Source organism: Mixophyes fleayi, chromosome 9, assembly GCF_038048845.1.
Source record: "Mixophyes fleayi isolate aMixFle1 chromosome 9, aMixFle1.hap1, whole genome shotgun sequence".
Taxonomy (NCBI): Eukaryota; Metazoa; Chordata; class Amphibia; order Anura; family Limnodynastidae; genus Mixophyes; species Mixophyes fleayi.
Window position 1 is genome coordinate 67,223,529 of NC_134410.1, and position 10,033 is coordinate 67,233,561.

Genomic DNA, 10,033 nt, shown 5'->3' on the forward strand with positions numbered 1-10,033 from the left:
CCAGCTGAGAGTGTAACAGAATAATGTCCGTTTCTAGACACTGTATCAGAGGCTGTTCAGTCATTTGTAGAGCAGACAAGTTTGCAGGGAAAAAACAAGATCAATTGCAATGAGAGTTTCAGGAGAAATCTGAAGCAGAGTCTTTTTTTTTTTTTTTTTTGCATGACTCCAAGGCTTTCTTTTTGGCTGGTCATTCTGTTATGGTTCTGTTCAAAACGTATTCCTTAATTACAACCATGGAACCAGACACATGATATAAACGTTTAAACTATTTATTGCAGCAAAAGCATAGTCCAGGGAGAGCAAATAAACAGAAAACAGTTCAGGCTAAATGAAACAATGGACTTCCAGATATTGCCAAACAGCAGGTAAATAATAATGAAACACAGCAAATAACTTAGCTGAAGCCAGTTCATAGTGATAGCCAGAAACATGCAGATAATCCAGGAACAGAGAAACATAAGCAGGCTTTGGAACTTCAATGACCAGCAAAGGATTCTGGAATAGGCAGGCATATATAGGACACAGTCAGGTGTGGATGATTAGCTAGCAAGGCTAGTTAACCCCTGATAGTAGGAAAGGCCAAACAGCAGTACCTCTGGAGGATCACAGGTACTGCAGGGTAATAAGCACACAGAGATACAAGGCAGATCATAACACCCACCATAAGTTGCAACGGCGTAGGTCTGGAGCAAATCCTGCCTCTAGACAAAGGTCTTCCATCCGATCCGCAGACCGTAAGATCAGATTCCAGTTTCACTGAGGGAATGCCAAGAGATTTTGCAAAATCCTGCTGCAGATCCCATTACTATTAATATTATCTTGATATTTGTATCATAAATAAAATAATAATACATTTTTGGCTTTTTTGGATTGTTTGGGCTTGTTTTTCTCTTAGTGGTTGCTTGTTTTTCATTTCAGAGTTGACAACCCTGTTTGTGATGTGTGGAATGGGAGATTCGCAACATGAATGTGCAGCAAATGAGTAATGCTATACTGTCAACATGGACCAGAATATCTAAGGAATGTTTTCAGCACCTTGTTGAAACCATGCCACAAAAAATTCAGGCTGCTCTGGGGGAAAGGGATCCTAAGCAGCACTAGAAAGGTTTATCTAATAAAGTCGCCACTGAGTCACTCTGTGTACATGTCAACAACTTTATGATGTATATAACAGTTCTACATATGTGCAGCAATAAACTTAATTTGACTACAGTATTTACACAATGAGAATAGCCAACTATACGTGTATTGCTGAATTGTTTTTGCGCTGACCGCTGTGATAAAGACACTAGGTAGCTGACAGGACACAGCTCAGTTGGTTTACTATCCTTCTTTTATTTTGTCAGGATAACAGAAAATATGAACCTTTTTTCCATAAAAGACAAAACAAGCTTGCAACCCTATGACTAACACAGCAACAGTGTCTAGTCACCGACCCACTAGTTAGGCGTCTGTCACCCTGCCCTCAACAAAAGCACACACTTAAATACTTAACTTCCACCTAAGCACTAATCACCCATTAATCATAGGACTTCCACCTGTGTGAGATTACACTATGTGGATGTCAGTATCCCTGTGATGCAGTCGGCCACACTCACTTGTCACTGTCTTTGGGAAGGGCTCTTTACCACACCGCTTTGAACATTATAAAATGGAGATCATTGTTTTATAGTAAACAAGCTGCCAGTACACAGTACCTTTTTTCCGAAAAAATAAACAAGTGTATCAGGAATTGTTCATAAAATAATCAGTGTACACTTGCTGTATTTTTTTTTTCCTTTTCACAGGGATCATAGCTGACTAGTAAAATGTGGGACGTACTAAAAGGAATGACAGCTTCAGTCTGCTAAAAGGAATGCCAATAGCCTTCAATGATAGCAAATTGAATTTTTAGATATATTTTAGAAAATCATATACTTCTTAAATATATCTTTCGCACACTTATTGCTAAGGTACTTGGTCATGTTTTACATGTGGAATGACACGGAATGACGGCCGATTACAGCTGTTTTATACGCCATGTCAATGAAGAAATATCAGTAAATACTTGCATTTCTTCCACATCCCCTAATCCCACACACTAATCCCTTTGCATATGCACTCCCCCACACCTGTACCCCACCACACAGGTCTCATAACGTGGAATGATGGACGATTAATGTGGAAGAAATAGTTTTTTTTTTGGGGAGAAATACAAGTGTTAGATCTAAAATTCTGACCCAAGTCTGCCTGTGGTGTCAAGTATATCTGGAAGCGCTTCAATCAGCTGGAGAGAATTGACACAGACCAAGTTCTGTATACAAGGAATATTCTCTAGTTTATTGATACAAAGATACAGGTTTTTATAGGCTACTGAATAAATGAATCCTACGTCATATGCATACAATAGTTTATACCACTAGTTTATGAGAAGCGCTACTGATTAACTTTCTCACGTATTCTTGAGGTGTTTACTTTTCTCCCCCTTCTAAGGACAGATGAGCCTATTATTTCTTATCTCAAGGGGAGTTGGAGATATGCGCAACACCATGGATACAGCTCCCATACTACCAGCTGGATATGAAGCTCATTATTGTTTTCATAACTGGTTACATTCTTCAGGTGTTCTCTATTAGTTCAACTTCAAGGCCATAGGCTCACATATTGCAAAACTGCAAGTTAACAGAAAAATGAATAATCTCTTCTAGCAAATAATATTTCTATACAAGTTACAATAAAATGGCTGAACAAAGGCCTTATGAGGCCTTAACAAAAAATCATATTTAACATTTCCCATCTTTTATTCAATTTTCGACCCTTTCTCCTCCTACCTACCTAATCCTATCTATAGAACCACATTCTTAATAAGCAGGTACTTATACACATGTAGGAGGCCACATGCATAGAGTTGGTCCCCTTAGGAATCTGTCAACTCATCCCCCACTAATAAGCCTGTGATCCTCCCTGTCCTAACTTGATTTATGAGGAGATGCATTTTGGCAAATGTCCATGTCTAGAAAAGATGGTTTCTTAGAAGATGGTTTCTTAAAAGATGGTTTCTTAAAAGATAGTTAATGAGTCTATAGTAGTTCTGCAGGCCTTGCATGTCCTTTGTTCAATCTTTAGTAGTTTCTTGTTGCAAACTCTGCAGTTCTTTGGCTTTGCTAGTCCAAATAATTCATGACACTCATAGTCTGGTCAGGTTTCAGAAGTAATTTCTGTGATCATCAGAGGTTCGGGATTTTCAGTGGTTCCCTTTTTGGAGAGACAACAATCAAGTGTCAGTAACTTCTTAATCAGCCATATATTTAGTTTCATTATCACCTATACGATCAACAGGATTGCTAAACCATTTGCTACTAATGCCAATATTTCCAATATCCAACATGAATCATTACTGACAACTTTACCAATGAGGTTATGCATCTGCACAAAGACATTTTCAGAGTTTACTCTACTATGAGTGCAAATTGTTGAGCACTCCTTCCCATATGTTTCTCACAGTGGCATAGGCAATATGTCACTTAACTGTCTGTTTCATACTGGGTTAGGGAGGCCTTAATCCCTACTTCAGTCACAATTATTCTGGCAAGACATATCAATACAATGAGACAGTCATTTCTATTTATCAGAACAAGACTCCCCTGATTTGAAGACTTTGCAGTGTTATGCGTGAATCCAGGTGTCTCTTTCCTGTACTTTCACTGCCATGGGAGTCGTCAACAGGACTTGATAAGGACCCTTGTATCTGGGTTCAAGACTTCTCCTGATGTGCTTTCTCACGACCACCCAGCCCCCCAGGGTGCAGTTTATGGGTACCTGTATCAAAATTAGGGTTTGCAATGGAGGAGAATATTTGACCATGTATTTCAGTTAGTTGTTTCTATAATAAGGCAACATAATTCAACAAATCACTATATACATGGTGTAGTTGCTATGGAAAATAACAGCCTGTTCTGTTTGCTGTGCCAAACAATATCTCATATGGTGTTAAACCTGTGTCTTTCCTAGCAGTATTTTTTACTGAGTGCAGGTAAACATGAGATCCATGGCAGACCTGTTTCAGCCATTATTTTCTGCATTTTCAATTTCAGTGTACCATTAAGGCGCTCCATACATCCTGAACTTTGGGATCTGTAGGGGGTGTGATAGTTTCTGGAATCCTTGCCCCGTAAAGTGTATCCCTCTGTCACTTACAATGACCTCTGGTACACCATATCATCAGATTACCTCATTCGCAATTTTCTTGGCTAATGCTTTAGCATTTGCTTTTCTATACAGCCATGTCTCCAGCCAGTGACTAAAGAAGTTGACACAGACAAGCACATTCTCAAAGCCCGAGCATTTGGGAAGTTATAAAGTCTATCTGTATCCTCTTATAGGGATATTATGTCTGGGGTGTGCTTTTCCATAGGACAGACTTACTCGGGTTACTTTGTGCACAGACTAGGCATTCTGCCACTAACGACTGTGCTGCTTGGGCGAACCCTGGTACTATCCATAAGCTGCTAGTGAGTACAACCATAGCATCTTTTCCCAGATGCACTTTCTCGTGTGCTATATTGGCCATAATGGGATAGACTACTTTTGGCAGACACAAACGCTGACCTTTACACCACTCCTTGCACTTCTAGTGCTCCATGTATTGCCCAAGTCTTTTTCTTATTTTCTGTTGCTTGTCTTTCCATAAGTTGGAGTGTGCTCTGGTCAAACAGGGGTCAGGGGGTCACCATGTAAATAGACTCCCCTTGGGGTACTGGGGCTATGGCGGCTTCTCGTGCGGCCTGGTCTATTTCACTTAGCTTCGGGGGTAGTATCTCTGTGTGTGTCTTCATCTTCATCACTGTTTGGAGGACAGCTGGAATGCAGTGAACAATGCCCTGGTATGTTCATCATATTGACTGGTTTGCTTGCTGAACCCATAAGGTCCCTACTTTTCCATACAGGGCCATAATCATGCGCAATTACAAATGCATAACTTGAATCAGTGTAAATATTTACTCTTTGTCCTTTTGCATATATGCATGCAAGTGTCAGGGCCTTTAGTTCAGCTTCTTGTGCTGACATGTGACTCGGTAGAGTCTGTTGAATCACTATTTCTGTGTGTGTGGTTACAGCACACCCTGTATACGGGACAGGATCTATGTGATAGTGTGAACCATCTACAAAAAGAGTGATGTCTGCATCTGGTAATGGTTTATCTTTAATGTGAGATAAAACCAGAGATTCTTGTTTCATTAGTTCTATGCAATCATGTTCAGAAAAATTTTGTTTGCATTTTTTTTTTTCCTTTCTTTCTGTTCAAGCTGGAATGGAATTTCCCCAAATCCCTAGGGTAACCCCAATATATACAGGTACTTCTCCCATCTTTTGAAACTTGCTGCAATAAGGCAGCAGGATTCAACATTGTGCACTGCTTAAGTGTAACGTTACTGAGAGTAAGCAGTGCTACTTCATTAGGATAGGCTTCAGTAAGGAGCATGTGGAATCCAAGGAAAAGGTTCTTGGTTTCTGAGTTCCACAAAGTTTACACTAATTAGATGGAGTGTACAGTACAACGGTTAAGACAGATGTGGTAACTTTAATTCTTCTGGAAGAGAAACACTTAGCTTAAATAACCTGTTAATAAGCCACATCATCAGTTCTATTAGTGTATATAATAATGTGTTGGGCCACAATACTCACAAACACATTCCTGCATTGGGTGTAAACCCCTGTAGTCATGGGTAGCTCTTTTCTTTATTTGGTTGGGTTAAACTTTCATATTAGAATTTTCTAATTATGTATAATGATCTATACATTACTATGGGCCTGAGTCTGGTTCTTCCAAACTTGGCTTTCCTTTCTAGTCTAGTACACATCTACAGCGCACAGCAAAGGAAAATAACGTGCAATCTATATTCCTCCTGCTAATATCAATGAACTCCCCTCTCTGGTCTCCCTTGGACCTTTAAAAAACTTAAAATACAGTTTACTCAGATTCCCCTTGTCTGAAGGTCTTAACATATATCTGTGAACATGAGAGGCTCTGGGGCCTCTTGTGCTTCCTTTTTTTTTTTTTTTGTCTTCTAATAAAAAAGGAAAGGGAGGAAGAAAATACACAGTGCGCTCGGCAAGTGTTATATGTCACTCATTTCACAATAGGAGGGAATGTCCTTTGTGCTGTATATCTTCATACTTAGTAAATCTGGCCGGTAACAAATGTTTTGCTTGTGCTTGGTTTCTGTCACAACGTACGATACCGTTAAGGTAACTGGGTGTCCTAGCACAATATCTATACTCTTTTCAAGCACTAAAGCAGAGTAGTATGCAAGTGACCTTAGCTTGCGACCATGTATTTGTGTCAGTACTCCTTGTACATGTGCACTGACTTCATAACAAAATAATGTGAAAGGCTTGTCATAATCTGGCAAAGCCAGTGCTGGCGCTGAAGTTATTTCAGCTTAAAATTGGTTAAACATTTGGTTCTGCTCAGAGGAGAGTATAAATGGCTTGCTATGATCCAGAAGTGCTAATTCAGGAGCACATACAATTGCTCTTAAAGTCTTAAATCTTTTTCATTTCTGTAAAAATATAGAATTCCCATCAATGCATTACCATACCCACAATAAAAAGAATTATTTACAGTATATGACAATTATAGCACAGTAAATAAGGGCAGTAAATGTCTTTACAAACACTGATTTACTCAAAACTGTAATGAGGATACAAATAAAAACCTTTTGCTTTCTGCACATACAGAAAAACCACCTAGTTCATGCATTTGCTATGCGAATAGCACATAAACTCTAATATCTCTTTCCAAAACAAGGTAATCATTACTCAGAAGAGTTTACGTTATTTAAATCCTTCATTAGTTTATACTTATGTTTGTTGTGGTGCAAAGATGGTGCATTGGAAGTTAAATCAATGCAATCTGGATTGCCTAATGGGTCTTTGCAGCTGGAGACCTGTGAATAAAAAAAACTTTTGCATAGAGATTAACATTTATTTACTAGGAATTACTGTAACTGTAACATGCGTGTATACTGTTATCAGGTAACCAGTGAACAGCTGCTAAAAGCTTAACTGTGACGCTATGCGTTCCATGCCTTGATTTCCTCAAAGGGGCAGTCCCTAATTTCACAAATAGAGAATGTCAAAGTGACGAGACCTGGGCGAGTGTTCAAAGCCACTCCTTTCTTATCATCTCTTAGTACAGCCCTTTTAAATGACACTAATTAAATTTCCGGGTTTAGAAACATTCAATCTGGAATCTTGGTTCCAAGTATTCAACCATTTTAAAAGCAGCACTGTCTCATAAATCAGAGTACTCTCGTTAGACACAATACATTGTGTCTGTAAATCATTCAACATTTTCTCAACAAAATCTCTCTCCCGTGACCAAATATTCACACATATCTCTAGATTCTGTGATTTTCGTGTTCAAAGTAAAAATATATTCACTTAAGTCTCGCTCACAGACGACATTTTATCTCGTAACATTTCTTTAAAGGCATAACAAACCCTCCTGATTTCTGAGAACATTCATCAGCGCCATTTTAACACAGATAAAAACAGCATGTAAGCTCACTCCCACAATTCTCAACTTCATTAAAGAGAAAGCTATATTTCTGAACTTCAGAAACAAAATTATTTTGTTCAAATACAGAAACGGCTTGTTGGATCCCAGCCAGCTTTGTTCTGACACTAGTACTTATAGTGATAATGTACATTATTTACAATCTTGTCCGTGCAATCGGACCAAACATTTTAAAACTTCTTTTGTATCTTTTTAAAAGCTTATCATTAAGCAATGAATGTACAACTTTTTCAACCTTGAAACATGTCTCTTGTAAAAAACGGACAAGACAGACAAACATTGTGATTTAAAGTAAATCAAACATCTCCCTTATAGAGCACTAAGACAGAGAACAAACAATGTGAATTATCACGGATCTCTCTCACACGCAGTAAGACGGAGACAAAACTCACATACAGAGAAAGAAAACTTAACTGACATCTTCCAGCCTACTGCTGTGGAACTACAAGTCCCAGCATTACACTAAATACAAGTTAGCTTCAACATGTTATCATCAATCAGCACTCCGGACACATTTTTTCAATTTTACATACATTGTCAAAAAACAAAAAACAGTGTGCTTCTTATCTCAACACACTGAAATCATTTACACAGAATAAGGGAGGGGCACATTTCACTTATTCAGCTGCACAGGATCAAACATACATTTATAATATACAACCTACTTGATTCATTATTCAGCTTCCGATGCATTTAGCATATCCACATATATTTCGACTTTTCAGATCTCTTAACTTTCCTGTGCCACCTCAAACAATCTCTTGGGGTTTGATCTCAATACCCCTTTGTTCTTGTCACATTACCACTTGCAACACCTTTGTTTCTCCATCCACACATATCTTTGGCTATCCCCGCTTTCTTGAAAAATTCCCTGCAGACCTTCTACTCCCCCATTTCCTTTAGTCTTTGTGCATCATATCTATGAGGGAGCTGCTGTCATTTGTTTACTATTTATATTACTCGTATTGACAGTATTCTGTTGAGTCCAAATCGGGACTCTTATCTAGTTTCTGTGGGTTGTCCTTGCACTGGACGTCCCGTTCTGTGGACTCCTTGTACTGGATGTCCGTGCTAAATAGCTTCTTTGACAGTATCTGGGACGAAGGTCTTTTGGAAATCTCTCTTACACAATTTGGGCAGATTACAGAATCTCCCTTCTTTGATATACCTCTGGGGATGGTGTCTAAAATGTTCACTCAATGTTCAAAACAATAACTCTCTAAATCCCTCTATTCCATTACATGCTTCTTTGATCAATGTCTTATGTGACTTTTATGCTTTATACATCATACATAGGTACAAACACATGCACTCAAAATTCAATCATCTTTCAAAAATCTAATCAACAATACAATTACAGTAAACAAATTGGGTTAATACTGTATTATATTAATCAGATGATACTTGAGACTCACAAATTCGCGTGTCAGGTGCCTCAGACAGACATGAGGTGACCCAGACTAGGAAGACCAACGAGTAGAAATCTACTGACCGCGGATGTTGGGGTTCAATGTGCTGGGAAACCTCCGTTGTCTGTCTTGTAGCCTGCTGGACAGCGAATCTCTGTGGCGACCTCCAAGTTGTTAGATCTAAAATTCTGACCCAAGTCTGCCTGTGGTGTCAAGTATATCTGGAAGCGCTTCAATCAGCTGGAGAGAATTGACACAGACCAAGTTCTGTATACAAGGAATATTCTCTAGTTTATTGATACAAAGATACAGGTTTTTATAGGCTACTGAATAAATGAATCCTACGTCATATGCATACAATAGTTTATACCACTAGTTTATGAGAAGCGCTACTGATTAACTTTCTCACGTATTCTTGAGGTGTTTACTTTTCTCCCCCTTCTAAGGACAGATGAGCCTATTATTTCTTATCTCAAGGGGAGTTGGAGATATGCGCAACACCATGGATACAGCTCCCATACTACCAGCTGGATATGAAGCTCATTATTGTTTTCATAACTGGTTACATTCTTCAGGTGTTCTCTATTAGTTCAACTTCAAGGCCATAGGCTCACATATTGCAAAACTGCAAGTTAACAGAAAAATGAATAATCTCTTCTAGCAAATAATATTTCTATACAAGTTACAATAAAATGGCTGAACAAAGGCCTTATGAGGCCTTAACAAAAAATCATATTTAACACAAGTTTTTACTGATATTTCTGCATTGACATGACATATAAAACAGCCGTCATTCCACATGTAAAACATGACCAAGTACCTTAGCAATAAGTGTGTGAAAGATATATTTAAAGAAGTATAAGATTTTTTAAAATATACATAAAAATTCAATTTGCTATCATAGAAGTCTATTGGCATTCCTTTTAGCAGACTGAAGCTGGCATTCCTTTTAGTACGTCCCGTAAAATTTTCATTAAACAAACGTAGACTGACTTTATATCAATATATGTGTTAACTGTAAAGGATTGTCTCGCATAACTGGAATGGATAAAATATATTA

At 38.3% G+C, this 10,033-nt stretch overlaps 1 long non-coding RNA gene across 1 annotated transcript; it reads right to left on the bottom strand.

The window, feature by feature from the left end:
* Positions 1-4,373: 4,373 nt before the first annotated feature.
* On the bottom strand, positions 4,374-9,711 carry LOC142100734 (uncharacterized). Its single transcript, XR_012678888.1, has 2 exons — positions 6,301-9,711; positions 4,374-5,586 (listed from the first exon to the last, which is right to left on the bottom strand). It is a non-coding gene; the product is annotated as an uncharacterized LOC142100734 (long non-coding RNA).
* Positions 9,712-10,033: the final 322 nt, after the last annotated feature.